Raw genomic sequence first — 14,962 nt, 5'->3', positions numbered from 1 at the left:
TTGTGGCGGAATTGCCAGTGTTGGGCAATAGCAGATGGATGTCCCCACCTCCAAATCAGAGAATGCATATGGCATAGACAGTGCGTGCACCCAGTGGAGAGATTTTGTTGGAGTGAGCTGCTTCCCATCCGTATCCCATTGTAGTTCATCTTCTGCCTCAAATGAGGGAGTGGGAACGATTACACATTGCTCAAATGCTGCCAGCATGTTACCCTCCACTTGTTGAGCCTCATCCCCTAGAAGGTCGCCATGCATACCTCTCTGTTGGAATGAAGTAGCTGTAAAGTCAATGACTACAGATAACATACTCCAACTGAGATCAGAGGCCAGCACGGATTCATCCAGGTATTCAGAGAGCTGTTGCCCTCCTTGACCGGTATTACGCATCTTTTCTCTGGCTTGTGGTAGGCATCAGCCCCTGCTCAGCAAAGTTTCTTTGAACCCTTGATGGGCATTCCACCCAAGATCCTTATAGCACCTCTGCCACCTCCCTTTCTTAGTTTCCATAGCTTCCTTTTCTGTATGACCTCAACTCTTGCCACCCACCGTCTGTTTACTCGCAGTCCAGCTAAGACTGTTGACCCAGGAGTGGGGATGTTCTATAGCAGAGATACTGTAACTGGTAGTTCATACTTGTAACAATATTGCTCTGCAATCAAGAGGCAGAGCTACTCCTACTTAACACTTGGGGAGGGCACAGACTAGAATGCTTGAACTGCTGAAAGCAGATTCCCCCACCTTAATGACACTCAGGGTGAGATGTGTTTACAAAGGGCCTACGTCACGCCACCACACTCTGGTGCCTGATGCCTCAGCAGAGCCAATCTGAGTCCCAACTCAGCCCAAGCCTGTCCCCAGGGCTACCGGCTGAGGAGCGAGACCCTACGAGGACCGGAGGGAGAGAGATATGAAGGAATCCTCACTCAGAGGTGCAGGTAAGCCTGTGTAAGGAGCCAGGGAGCTGGTGAGCCAGGGTGACTGAGCGGGAGTACTCAGGCTGGCAACAGTGGGCCGGGCGGGATTGGGAGCACCAGGCCTCTGCAGCGGTCTAACCACAGGCTGCCATATTCATACCTGTGGGACTTCTTGGTGAAAATTGCATCACCTTTCTTCTGCCCTAGCTGATTACAGACAAAGCACCTACCAGGCTTCTTGAGATTCCAGTTTCTACCCTGATACCCATTTCCTTTGGACTGGTAAGAGTCTTTGGGCCCACCTATATGGAATTTTTTGGGGGCCTGAAGAAGACTCTGTCTTTTTACCTTGTCAGTGCTCACCTTCCTCCCCAAGTTTGAGCACCCTTTTAGGAGTCACCTCCACCTTGAATCTTGTTCTGGGTAACGCTGGATATGAAACATTTATTTGCAATCTCTCCCAGCTCTCTAGGAGGTGATTACTCATATTCTACCAGATGCTGTCATAATTCAGTTTTGGAACAATTTGTTAGAAAGTGATTTTCAATCAATAGATTATATAGCCCTCTATATGTATCCACATTGTTACTTTTAATCCAGCCTTCTAGTGCCTTAACTAAGGAGTCAAAAACATCTACTCAAGTTTGGCTGTATTTTTTATGGGTTTCCCCAAATCTGATCCTGCACTCGTCTGTAGTGAGTCCACACCCTTCCTTGAGGGTGCCTTTCATGTAATGATAGGACTCAGCTACCTCTCCCATTGGGTCAGAAGTCCTATTTCTGCCCTTAACTGGTAGTAATTCCCACTGTAGTAAGCCCTAGTGTTGATGACCTACTCTTCTCGTGGTACAGGTTCTTTCAAAAGCTGCAACCCTTTTATATGTGTTTTTCCCATCTCTGTAACTGGGAACTATAGCCTTTGCAATTATATGGTCACAAGGTTCTTCCCTGACCCTATTAACTTTGCTTCCACCATTATTGGGCTCTAGGCCCTGGTTAACTCTTCTCTCTTCTAGGTATAGTCTCCTCTCCTCAAGTTCAAGTTTTCTCTCCAGCAGGCAGATTTGGGCATGGTTGTCCTCAATGGTCTCCTACCACCCTACTTACAGGTCTACCACTAGAGTGACCTTTGCCACTCCCTTCTGGTGAGGGGGGTCATGGGAAGCTCATGAGATCCTGGCTCTCATCTTCTTCACCTACTTGTTAAGCCAGGACATCCTCCTCTGTACCATGCTAACCTGATGAGAGGTTCTCTGGTTGATCTGGCTTATACTCATATTCTTGGAGCACGTCTATGAGATCCTCCTTTCTGGCAGTGGCTTTGTAGGAAAGAGAAGACAGCGACCCTAACGGATATCTTCTGCAAAAAAAAGAGGTGGTATGAGGGCGAGTCCGCCCGCCCTGCAAATCTTAACAGCCAATCATCTACCACTATTGAAGAAGGTAATCACTGAAAATAAGCTGTAATATTTGCGGCCAATCAGAAACAAAGTTTTTTGACAAAAAATAAAATTAATCAACGGAGAAGTCTTCTCTCCACGCCACTGGGATTCACAATTCATTTTATGCGCAAGGTATGTAGAGGCTGTTGTGAGACTATACAGTGAACATACGCACTATATATATTTTAAATATAAACACACATAATTTACATCTCAACAAAATATAACAAAAAGGATTCAGGACAATAAAAAATGCCACCAGCATTGTGAATAATATAGTGAAATAAATTGCCAATAAAACAAGGCACTCAGGTGCTCTTATTTCAGGCATGAAGGCAGCCGTGCAGAGTGCAGAAAAAAACACATATAAATAAATCAGACAGGAGGGAGGAGAGAGGAAAGGCCATCATCCCTGTACAGTGTGATGGCCAAACAAAATGATCTCTTAGTGAAATCACCAGCGAGGGAGCTACGCCTACAAAGGAGGGAAATTTAAGCAAATACACCAATTACAAGCCAGCATTTGTATATGACCCAGATAACAGCCAATGGCAAATGGTGGGTGTGCCAAACCCCTCAGAAGAGATATAACAGGTAAATCAAGCTCAACCTAAAAAGAATCACTAATCCATCTGTAGGGTGACCAGACGTCCTGGTTTTCACCGGCCAGCCCTCGTCTTTGGTGGACTGTCCTGCAGCCCCTCCATATTTGTTCATTTTGAATAAATGTCCCGGTTTTTGGGACAAAGGTCAAGTCATTGCAACTTTAAGGAGAATTGTCCGACATGATCTCCTTACAAGGGCACTTCAGAAGAATGCCAAAATTAAGCTCTTTATTCAGTTTCCGTCAGGCAGCACAGGGGGAGTTTGGCTACATTCTCCAAGCAGAGGAGAAACAGGGTGGGGAGAAGAACATTGGTGGGTGGTTCTGCCATAGATAATGTTAAGTAAATGTAGTATTGTAAATGTATGCCTATATATATGGATATATGTGCAGTGATGTCACTGACCATGTCATGAATGATGTAATATGTGACATCATCAGCAGTGGATTGCGAGTGCGCAAAATATAGTTAGTCCAACTAACTGCTAATACTTAACTATATATGACCTGAAACCTATGGTTTTTTCAGTGAATTCGCAAGGTTTTTTAAATGCTAATTCCTAACTATGTAAGGCTTGAAACCTATGTTTTTTTTGTGAATATATATATTTAATATAATATATATGTAATTTTTATTTTCAATTTTTTTTTTATATGATTACAGGGTCCGCACACCGTGAGCGCTCCGTAAGCACACCGTAAACGCTCTGTGCTCTTACCCCGACAATTTTTTTAAAATTTCTAAAACATAATATCTACGTTTTTAACGTAGATTTTAAAGGTAGACAATATCTGCTTTAATGTAGAAAATGTTTTTTTTAAACTTTTAACAACAGTATATTACTTTTTGAAGTAGTAACAAATCTCGCGAGAAAGGTATGCGGCCAGATCGCAGCAAAGTGGACACGCAGGAAAGATCGAAGCAGCCAGGTGACATTGCAGAGGTGAGGTAATTTCTCGGCCTTGCCAGCTACTGTGCAAGCTACATCAAAGATTTTGCCACAGTGAGTACACCCCTGAGAGAACTGACAAAACAGGGCCAGAGTTTCACGTGGACAGAAGAATGCAGCAAAGCTTTTGAGGAGATCAGACACGCTGTGACGGCAGTAGACCACCAGGCGTACTTTGATCCGCTGCTGTGCACTGAATTGACAGTAGATGCAAGCCCAGTGGGTTTGGGGGCGATACTGGCACAACACAAACCAGGCAAAGACTCACCAAGATGCTTAGTAGCCTACGGAAGCAAGAGCCTATCAGACATCGAAAGAGCGTATTCCCAACCGGAGAAAGAGAGTCTGGCGGTAGTATGGGCATGTGAACACTATCACATGTTCATCTATGGGAAACCTTTCACAATAATAACGGATCACCAAGCACTAATAACAATTTATGGAAATCCCAATGCAAAAATACCACCCCGGATAGAGAGGTGGGGGATACGGCTAATGGACTACAATTTTAAAATAATACACAAACCAGGAAAGGAACACAACCCGGCTGACTGCATGTCAAGGCACCCGCTGCCACATGCATCGGAAGCAACCACAATGGCAGAGGAATACCTAAATTTCGTACTGAAACACAACACACCGGCATCAATAACGATGGAAGAACTGGAAAGGGAAATGAAACAAGACCCTACCATGCAAGCCATACAGAAGGTGACAAGACAACAAAGGTGGAGGTATGTCAATAACAACAGCATCCTGGAAGAAGGAGGGATAAAAGAGGAACTTCGGGCATTCAAAAAGATCCATGAAGAGCTCTCAGAAAGCGAAAATGGAATAATGATGAGAGGCACTAGGATAGTGATGCCCCGAACGCTGTGGAGACAGACGGTAGAGCTAGCACATGAGTCACACCCAGGAATGGTAGCAACCAAAATAATGCTACGAGAAAAAGTGTGGTTTCCGGGACTTGACAGCATGGTCGAAGCAACTGTGATGCACTGCCACATCTGCCAAGTGACAGGGCCCCCATCCAAGCCGGAGCCACTTCAGATGTCTGAACTCCCGAAAGCAGTGTGGACAGAACTGGCGGCTGCTTCTGTAGGCCCCTGGAGACAGGAAATTACCTGTTGGTAATAATAGACGAATTCTCAAGGTTTCCAATTGTAAGGCATGTAGCATCAACCTCGGCAAATGCAACCTTACCAGTCATGGATGATGTTTTTGCAGCATGGGGATCACCGCAGACATTAAAGACTGACAACGGCCCGCCATTCTCAGGTGAAGAGTTCAGAAGATTCATGGAATACCTAGGGATCCTTCATCGGAAAATAACACCTCTGTGGCCACAAGCAAATGGGATGGCTGAACGATTCATGGGAACGATCAAAAAGGCGATACAGCGAGCCAAGATAATGCAGATATTGATAGGGCAAGCCCTATGCCAGGTACTGAGGGACTACCGGAACACTCCTCACAGCTCCACAGGACTGTGCCCCGCAGAACTTGTGCTGGGGCGCTCGAGCAGGACTAGGCTATAGCAAGTGGAAAGCGATGACAAGTGTGGAGCGAAGCAACATAGCTGCCATAGACGAAGAAGCAAAAGCAAAAATTAAGGCGTACGCCGATCGGAGGAGGCACGCCACTAAAACAAAAAAAAGAGAAGGAGATACCGTGGTAGTGCGTCAGAGACAACTGTGGGAGTCAGATAGCGCATTCTCAAAGGATCCTTTGACGGTGACGGAAGTGAGGGGACCAATGATAACAGCATCAGCAGGGCGATATCACATCGCAAGAAACAGTTCACATTTCAAAGAACTAAACACAAAGGAAGAAGAACAGCAGGCACCAGTGCCGGAGGAAGTTAAACAGGCGGAAAAAGCACAAGTGGACAACAGAGAGACACGGCCGAGAAGGGAGTGCTAGAAGCCACAGAGACTGATTGAAGAGATGTAAAGTGACGGAGGCCTGTGAGGATCTCGCTCTCTCTCTCTCTCTCTCTCTCTCTCTCTCTCTCTGAGACCACAGGCAGCATCCTGGGAAAAATTGTTTGGCAACAAGGGGGGAGATGTCGTGCCCAGACAGTGGGTACTAGGACCCTGAGTCTGGGGCAAAGGACAGGGGACACCGGACACCACTTCCGGTCAGTGGAGGGGGCGAGACAGAAGATGACCAGCAGGGCAAGGGGCCAGACGTAGATGTATGCTGTGCCATAAGAGCCCAAAAAGTTACCTTGTAATCAGCCACCGCGTCCTGTGATCTGTGGGGGCTTGAGGATACGACACACACCACAATTCCTAAAATGAGTATGGTACCAGCAAAAAATGATTTATAATGTAACTAAAGTCTTAAAACCTTCTATTAACTGCAATGCTTTTTAATGAGGTGCTATCATGTATATTGGTCCCAAGATGGCTGCCAAGACTTCTTGGATGAAGTGCTGACAGCCAATTAGATCTCACAATGAGATGTGTAGTTAGGCTCCACCCATATATATATATATATTTCTCTAATATTTTAAAAACTACTAAACGGATTTACACAATTTAACAAAAAAAAGGGCTCTTTCTGAACCAAGGGCTACCTTTTTGACAAATTTGGTGTAATTCTGTTCAGCAGTTCGGGCTGTAGCCGTGTCTAAAGTTTCCTATGGAAAATTGTACGGAGAAAACACCTTTTGGGACCCCCTTTTTTTCTCGGCCCCGCTTGCCAAATCACCCTGAAACTTTCAAGATATGAGCAGACCGAAGCGGGTAATAAGTTTCGCAAATTTCACGAAGATTCGTCAATCAGTGCCAAAGTTATTGGGAATAGAATGTTGCAATTTTCCTATGGCAACTAGGTCCTAATTGTAATTACCTACTGGCAACATCCAGTAGACAATATATATATAAATATACACACACACACACACACACGCATATATATGCACAAACACATATATATTACCTACTAGCGGTTGCCAGTAGTTAGTTATAGTTAGGACCATGTTTCCATAGGAAGAACTTTTTCTGTTTTGCTTATAACTTTAGAATCGTTTGATAAATCTTCATGAAATTTTCAAAACAAATTATTTGTTCGTATCTACTCCTATGTTGGAAGGTTGGGGGTGATTCGTCAAGGGGAGCTAAATAAAAAGGGGGGTCCTAAAATGTGTTTTCTACATGTTAATTTCCCTAGAAAACGTTAGACAAGGCTACAGGTCGAACGGGTGAATGGAATTACTACAAATTTGGTCTAGAAAGCAATCTTTTGTTTATTTGGTGTAAATCCGTTCAGTAGAAATATCGAAATTTACATATACCACATTTAGGAATTCTGCCGTCTGATTGGATGAGGCGTTACGAGCACAAGCTTGATGCTTATTGGTTATGAGCACTGCGAGCAGTTGCAAGTAGAAATATAATGTTTCAGAACTAAGTAACTAATGGCCGCCATTTTTGTGATTCCGTTGAAGCGAGTAAGGGGAAAAAAGGGAGAAAAATTAGGAAAGGAGGGCAGGAGCACTCTAACCTCTGTGGGGGAGTGCGAAGCGAAGTAGTCACTCTTACCGATCTGAAAAGTGCAGTGTTGCTCAGAGTGACATGGTGCTGAGATGATATGCTGCTACACTCGTATGAAACCGAGAACCTAAACTGTGAGCTCATTGCTGTAAAGTGATGTGCTCTGGTCTTTGTATCATACGTGTGCAAGTAGTGTTAGCAGTCGTTTATACCATACAGGGAGTGGGAAGCAAACTACTGACCGATATCATGCGTTTATACTATACTGGAAGCGGGAAGCGAAGTACACACGTCTACCGGTGTGAAGACTTAGGGATCAAATGGAGGTGATTTCTGTAAAGGGATGGGCTCTGGGCACTGTAGTATATGTGTGCAAATAGTGTTAGTAGGCATTTATAACATGCAGGGAGTGGGAAGTGAACTACTGACCGCTACTGTGTGTTTATACTATACCGGAAGTGGGAAGCGAAGTACTCACGCCTAGCGGTGTGAAGACTTGGGGATCAACGTGAGCTTGTTGCTGTTAAGTGATGGGTTCTGGGTGCAGTAGGATACTAGCCGCTGTAGTATAACTGTGTTAGTAGTGTTAGTATGTGTTTATAGTATATAGGGAGTGGGTAGCTAACTACTTTCTCCTACTGGTCTGAAGACTTGAGGATTAAACCGTGAGCCTAAATCGTGAGCTCATTGCTGTAAAGTGATGTGCTCTGGGCGGTGTAGTATACCTGTGGAAGTAGTGTTAGTTTGCGTTTATACAATACAGGGTGTGGGAAGCGGACTACTCACCCATACCGGTCTCAAGACTTTTGGATGAAAGCATGAGCTCATTGCTGTAAAGTCATGTGCTCTGTGTAGTATTCCAATGTTAGTCATGGTAAAATGTTAGATTGTAAATCTACAAGAATGTAAATATATAATGTTAGCATGTAGGGCTGTCATGAGGGAAACCTTGGGGAGTTTGTACACAGTGCTGGAGAAGACGGTTGCCTTGCCGTCCTCTCCTGTTGGTGGCTGGGTGGCAAGAGAAGGTAAAAAGAAGGCAGCACTCACCAATATTTCAAAGTTGCTTGCATTGTGCTGAAGACCCTTTTTCTTCATGTAGCTGTTTCTACTTATCCAGGGTCTTCCGCTCATTGAACTATGTCATCCAACCTCTGGTAGGATTTAGATTTTTATATTTTGCACTTCCTCTGCCTCTTCACTACATTTTGGTCACTGTAGTACACGTGTGTAAGTAGTGTTAGTATGCGTTTATACTAACCAATGCATCATGGTCCTAGGGAGAGCAACCTCCCAGGCGCAGCTCATACAATGTCCTGGGGTGTGTATCCATGGGACATTTATGTTTGCTATTAGAGGGCGGGTGCATGGCTTCCGCCCTGTGATAGCAAATCCTTGTTTGCCTAGTTGAAGCGAGGGGAGGAAAACCTCATATCGCTTTATTAGAGTGGATCCGATGGTAAAATGAAGGAAAAAAAAAAGAGAGAAGCAGGGTCTCACCCGTTCATTTAAATGAGGCCCCTGGTGGGTAATGTTCTGTGGCCAACACTATTATTATATTGCGGGATCTCTGTAGGACTGGGGATCTTAATTTCACATGTAAATTAGGCACGGGAGGGCACAGAGACGTTTCACAGCCTAGGGGATCACCACCTTCCCGGGTATTGTTTACTAATTGTTCAGGGGATTTTGAGCCCAACTGATGTCCGGGGATCGCCACCCTCCGGGGCTTTACTTTAATATGCAGGGTGGGCCTCAGCAGTACCTGAAGCCTCTGTGGTCCTAGGCAGTGCCTTATTGGTTCTGTAATCACACAGGCAGTACTCATGGTGTTATAAAGTGAATCACGCATTGAACCCTTGCAGTTGTAAAATTACACAGGCTTCATTTATGTAATAGTGTGTTGGTTTATATTTGGTAGATGCACAGCAAAATTACAAATATTTTCCATCATAACCTCCTATAAAACAGATGATATTCACAATAAACTGCAGACAAGTGTTGTCAGAAAAAGAAGACCTATGCACTCACTTATTTATTGGAAAAAAATCACCTTTATTAAAACAACACAAATAAATGGAAATGCAAGTTTATTAGAACAAACAACAGTACAACATGAAATACGTGGGTGGGACTCACTGGAAGCAGCGTACAAAACCTGCAAGACAAAAATGAAACCTAAGTATGTGTGCCATGTGGAAGAGGAAAAGAAAGGTAGTCTGAATGAAAGGAAGATAGTGAGAATGGGAGAAAGAGGGAGTGGGTGGAAAGGAGAAGGGGAGGGAAAGTCACAAGAACAGAGGGAGGAGACAGAGCATCGGCCTACTGCACCCAGCCCTCAGTGTTTACCTCCTGTCACCCGTTTGTCTAGGATGCTGGGGTCCGATAGAAATAGTGTGGTCCAGCAAGTCCTTAAAATAAAACACATGAATGAGGCCAGAGATTACATTATTAGCTACGGGAATATCGCTTGCCTGCATCTGTGCACCCAGGGTGCTGCACCCCAGCACCTTCCCCCGCACTGTGCTCAAGTGTATGTCCTGTTCACCCAGTCTTCACTGCTCACCTGCCACCATCGGTGTGTCCAATGACGTGTTGGTGCATGCTCCGAGTCTGGGGTACTTTTGTAGGGTGGGAGAGCAGGTCTCCCATCGGGGACGGTGTCTTGATACCACGATGGAAGGTGTCAGAATGTCCAGGGCATCATTACGGGGTGAGCACCCGCTCTGCCCATTTTGGGTCAATTCATTCAGTGTCTGAAAAGGGAGAAATAATTTAATTGTGGAAACGCGTGGAGGTAAATGAACGCTTAGTTCAAGCTTAATAGAAAACACCAGTTGAGCATCCTTCGTTTTTGAAGTAAGATCTACCAACTATTAGTGGTAATCGTGAATCAAAGAGGAGTTGGAGTGCACAAGAATACAGGTTAAATAATATGTTATGCCAACGTCTTCATACAAAGTAAGAGAGCGCATGCTAGAAGCATAATGTGCGCATGTAATGCAGTGATGGAAGCCTGTGTGCATGTACACTTAGTAATGAGCTCACTGTAGTGCCCTAAGAGCCAACGCCACATGTCTATAGGGCAGCGCTGCCTGCTGGCTCTGGCCGACAGTACAATCCAGTTGGTCCTTGAAATTAGACACAAATGAGACCGAATCAGGTCAGAGATCACACCATTACATACAGCAACACCGCTTGTTCATACCGACGCACCCAGGCTAATGTACCCCACCCCTCCCACAGCACCGCGCTCTACATTTGTCTGTAGGGTAGCGCAGCCCGCTGGCTCAGGCCTACAGTATGGTCCAGCAGGTTGTTAAAATGAGACAGAGATGTGACTGAATGAGGTCAGAAATAAAAACATCATTATGGATGGCCACATCGCTTGTTCGCATCTGCGCACCAAGGCTGATGCACCTAACCCCTCCCGCAGTACGGCTAGAGATTAGATTATTAGCTACGGGAACATCACTTTCCTGCACCAGTGCACCCAGGCTGCTGAACCCCATCACCTTCCCATGCATTGTGCTCAATTGTAGGTCCTGTGCACAGAGGCTTCACTGATCATCTGCCACCATCGATTTATCCAACAATGTGCCAGTGCAAGCTCCGAGTCCAGGGTACTTTTGTAAGGTGGGAGAGCAGGTCTCCGGTCGGGATGGTGTCTTGATACCACGATGGATGGCGTCAGAATGCCAAGGGCATCATTATGGGGTGAGCACCCGCTCAGCCCATTTTGGGTCAATTCATTCAGTGTCTGAAAGGGAGAAATAATTTAATGGTGGAAATGTGTGGAGGTAAATGAAGGTTTATTTTAAGCTCAATAGAAAACACCAGTTGAGTGCATCCTTCGTTTTTAAAGTACGATCTACCAACTATTAGTAGTAATTGTGGTTTGAAGAGGAGGTAGAGTGCACAAGAATACACAAGGTTGAATAATAATATGTTATACCAATGTTCACTGACAAAGGAACAGAGCGCATGCAATAAGCCTAATGTACGCGTGTAATGCAGTGGCGGAAGCCTGTGTGCATGTACACTTAGTAATGAGCTCACTACAGTGCCCTTAAAGCCAACACCAAGTGTCTATAGGGCAGCGCTGCCTCCTGGCTGAGGCCTACAGTACTGTCCAGCAGTTCCTAAAAATGAGACAGACATGTGACTGAATGAGGTCAGAGATCACATCATTACTCACGGCAACATCGCTTGTTCGCACCTGCACACTCAGGCTCATGCACCCCACCCCCACCACAGCACTGCGCTCAACACATGTCTGTAGGGCAGTGCTGACCGCTGGCTCAGGCCTACAGTAAGATCCAGCAGGTCGTTAAAATGAAACAAAGATATGACTGAATGAGGTCAGAGATCACATCATTACGCAGGGCTACTTCGCTTGTTCTCACCTGCGCACTCAGGCTGATGCAGCCCTCCCCTCCCACTGCACTGCATTCAATTGGAGCCGCTGTTCACCCAGGCCCCACTGTTCACCTGCTGTCATTGGTGTGTGTGCAAACACTACGGGTAGCAGTGTTCACAATTCAGTTGCAGTATTGATTGCAGGATGGTGAACACCTCATGGATTACTTTCGAAACACGACTGGCAGTAGGGTTCACAATTTAGAGCCAGTGTTGATTGCCAGGATGGTGTACACCTCATGGATCCCTTGTTTTTTTTGCGCATTGTGATATGCGAGGTGGATGTGGCCATATCACCTGAGGCAGTGTGGAAGAACTGGGACATGTTGCGTCGTCATTATATTATTTATACGTACGCAAAGTGGGTTGGGCTTGCATACACCAGGCCAGGGTAGGGGTATGAAGAATTTTTCCAGGGTCCTGGGCGTTGTTCAGTTCCTGCCTGGCCAGGAAGTGTACTTATGTGTGTTTCTGCTGCAGTTTTGATGTTGCAGAATACGCAGTTTACATTATTGTAGCATGTACCGGGAGGGCGGCAATTATCGCTAATGAGTCGCTGTTCGAAAACATGACATGCATGTCAATGGTGTGCGGTATTATTAAAAGTGTTGCTATCGTGAACCGCACACATGTTTATGTACTCGGATGAAGGGATGATCAGCAGTGAGGCTACTTCATACACAGTGATAACGCTCATTACAGACAAGCAATGTATGTCAAACGTGAATCTACACACACTACTATTTTGGTAAAGCCTGACATCAGAGCATACAGCAATACAAATCTACACATTACTGTTTACTGTTTGTCACATGTGATCTAGGATGTGCACTCTGGCGGTGGCTGATGATACTTCTTAGAGCCACCAATACCCAGGCCGAAATACAGCACAATAATGTGCACACATACACACACCAGGAGCATTGTCTAACACACATTTGTTTTATGATGTAACGTTTGAGATGTGTTTCCATCACACACAGAAGGCTAATGTACAGACCATGAATATTGATCAAGATGATCATTGCATGTTGTGTGTAGTATAAGATATGTGTATACAGCAAATCACTTTTCAAAAAATCTCTCTAAGCAGAAGGGGTGTGTCTCATCAAACGCTGTAGAGAAAATGACTAAAATGGGTGGGTCGTCCAACTTTTACAATGGGAAATGTTATGAAGCAATCAAATGCTCTTTTTTATGGTCACATGGCAATCGGGCACCGAGCATATAAGGAGGCCACACCCAAAGCGATTTTGAGAAAATATTTTTATCATAATATGAGTTCATTAGTTAGAAACATTTAAATGTTTAAAATCTTTTAGATTATCGCTTGCTCTCATATACTGTTTAAAGTTATTTAGATATACTTTTGAGACAAAAAAAGGAGGGAATGGCGTACCCGTCGTGATACCATTCATCTGTGACATAACACAGGGCCTGACGACGTGCACTTGTCGCATTCACAACGCGCAGCGGGCGCGACCCTATACGTAAATGATGTAACGCATGGCTCGGTACTGTGTACCCGTCTGATACCAAAGTGGCAGATAGGGCGACTTCGTGCGGTGACACAAACCCATCGGATACGAAATGCGCATCATTTACGAGTTTAGCAATATGGTGGATGGGATTCGCGAGGTGATGGAGATTGGTACGCTACCGGTATGGGAGTGCAGTTTTCTCCAAAAAAGAGATACACATTTTTGGGAAGACATAAAACATTACATAATTTTTAAAGTTAAAAAAAGAAGTATATTAGAGTTCCAAAATATTAAAAAATATAATAGAAAAACCTTTGAAATTCACTCAAAAAAACCATAGGTTTTACTGTTGTTATTGTTCGAAATTAGCATTTAAAAAAACTTAGAAATTCACTAGAAAAACCATAGATTTCAGGGACTTTACAATTAGTTGAACATTTGACTCATATAAAACCAGAGAAAATACCCTGTTATAATTAGTTGAACTAACTATAACTCGCCTGCCCGCAATGCACTGGTGATGACGTCACTTATTACACCACTCATGACATGATAAGTGACATCACTGATGACATCACTGATGACATATCAAATGACATCACTGATGACATCATCCACATGAAAATGTGATGCATACACTGATGCCCTATTATAAACTTTGATACACACACTCTAAAATACACACTACTAAGAATGCCCAATACTACATACTACGCACTATTTCCTACGTCTATACACACATCCAGTCACTTATACATGCAGTTACTCATCAATACAATACTGTAATATGCACTCATACATCTATACATACAGTAACACTTCCCCACTCATCCATAGAGTTACTCACACACCTAGTCAGTCATGCAAAGAATCAATTACATACCAATTTACTCATGTATACAGTTATACACACCAACTCCGTTATTTATACACACACCAAATCACTTATTTATGCAGATACTAACACATACTTATTGTCTTATACAATCACTGATACAAGCACTCATTTATACACACACTCTTCAAATAACTTACTCGTACATATTGTCGTTTATATATTCGAACACTCACATATACTGCCTTAAAACATAGTTACTCACACATATACCACTGAGATATTCATTCACTCACCAACACACCCATACACACACTAACTCACCCATACAGCCCTTCCTAGATGCACTTTTGAATCCATACAACCAGTGATTCACCCACTCAGACATCTATGCACAGAGTCATAAACCCTCCCGCCCACCCACACTGACACTCAGGCACCAAATCAATAACCCATATAGAAACTCATGTAGCTCCTCACCAACCCAATTTGGAAAGAAAGGGGACCCCGACTTATAATGCCTTCACTACTCGTAGGGAATAAATCAAACTATTTTTTAGAAGAACAAACAGTAGTGAGCTTAATAATTAAGCCAAAAAACCCAAGGGAACAATTAACCAAATTAGATAATTATGGTGACATGTAGACAAAATTGATGAAAGCAGACCATGTTTTTTATATATTATAAATTAGTTCGTGATTTATTTGAATATTATTTTCTTCATTTTTGTTGAGAATTTCATTTATAAAACATACACATAAATCATTAAAAAGTCAATAACATACATATTGAGATTTCAGAAGATTATCTATACAT

This window comes from Lissotriton vulgaris, chromosome 3_1 (genome assembly GCF_964263255.1).
Source record: "Lissotriton vulgaris chromosome 3_1, aLisVul1.2, whole genome shotgun sequence".
Classification (NCBI taxonomy): Eukaryota; Metazoa; Chordata; class Amphibia; order Caudata; family Salamandridae; genus Lissotriton; species Lissotriton vulgaris.
Note: the sequence above shows the minus strand (reverse complement) of the source record.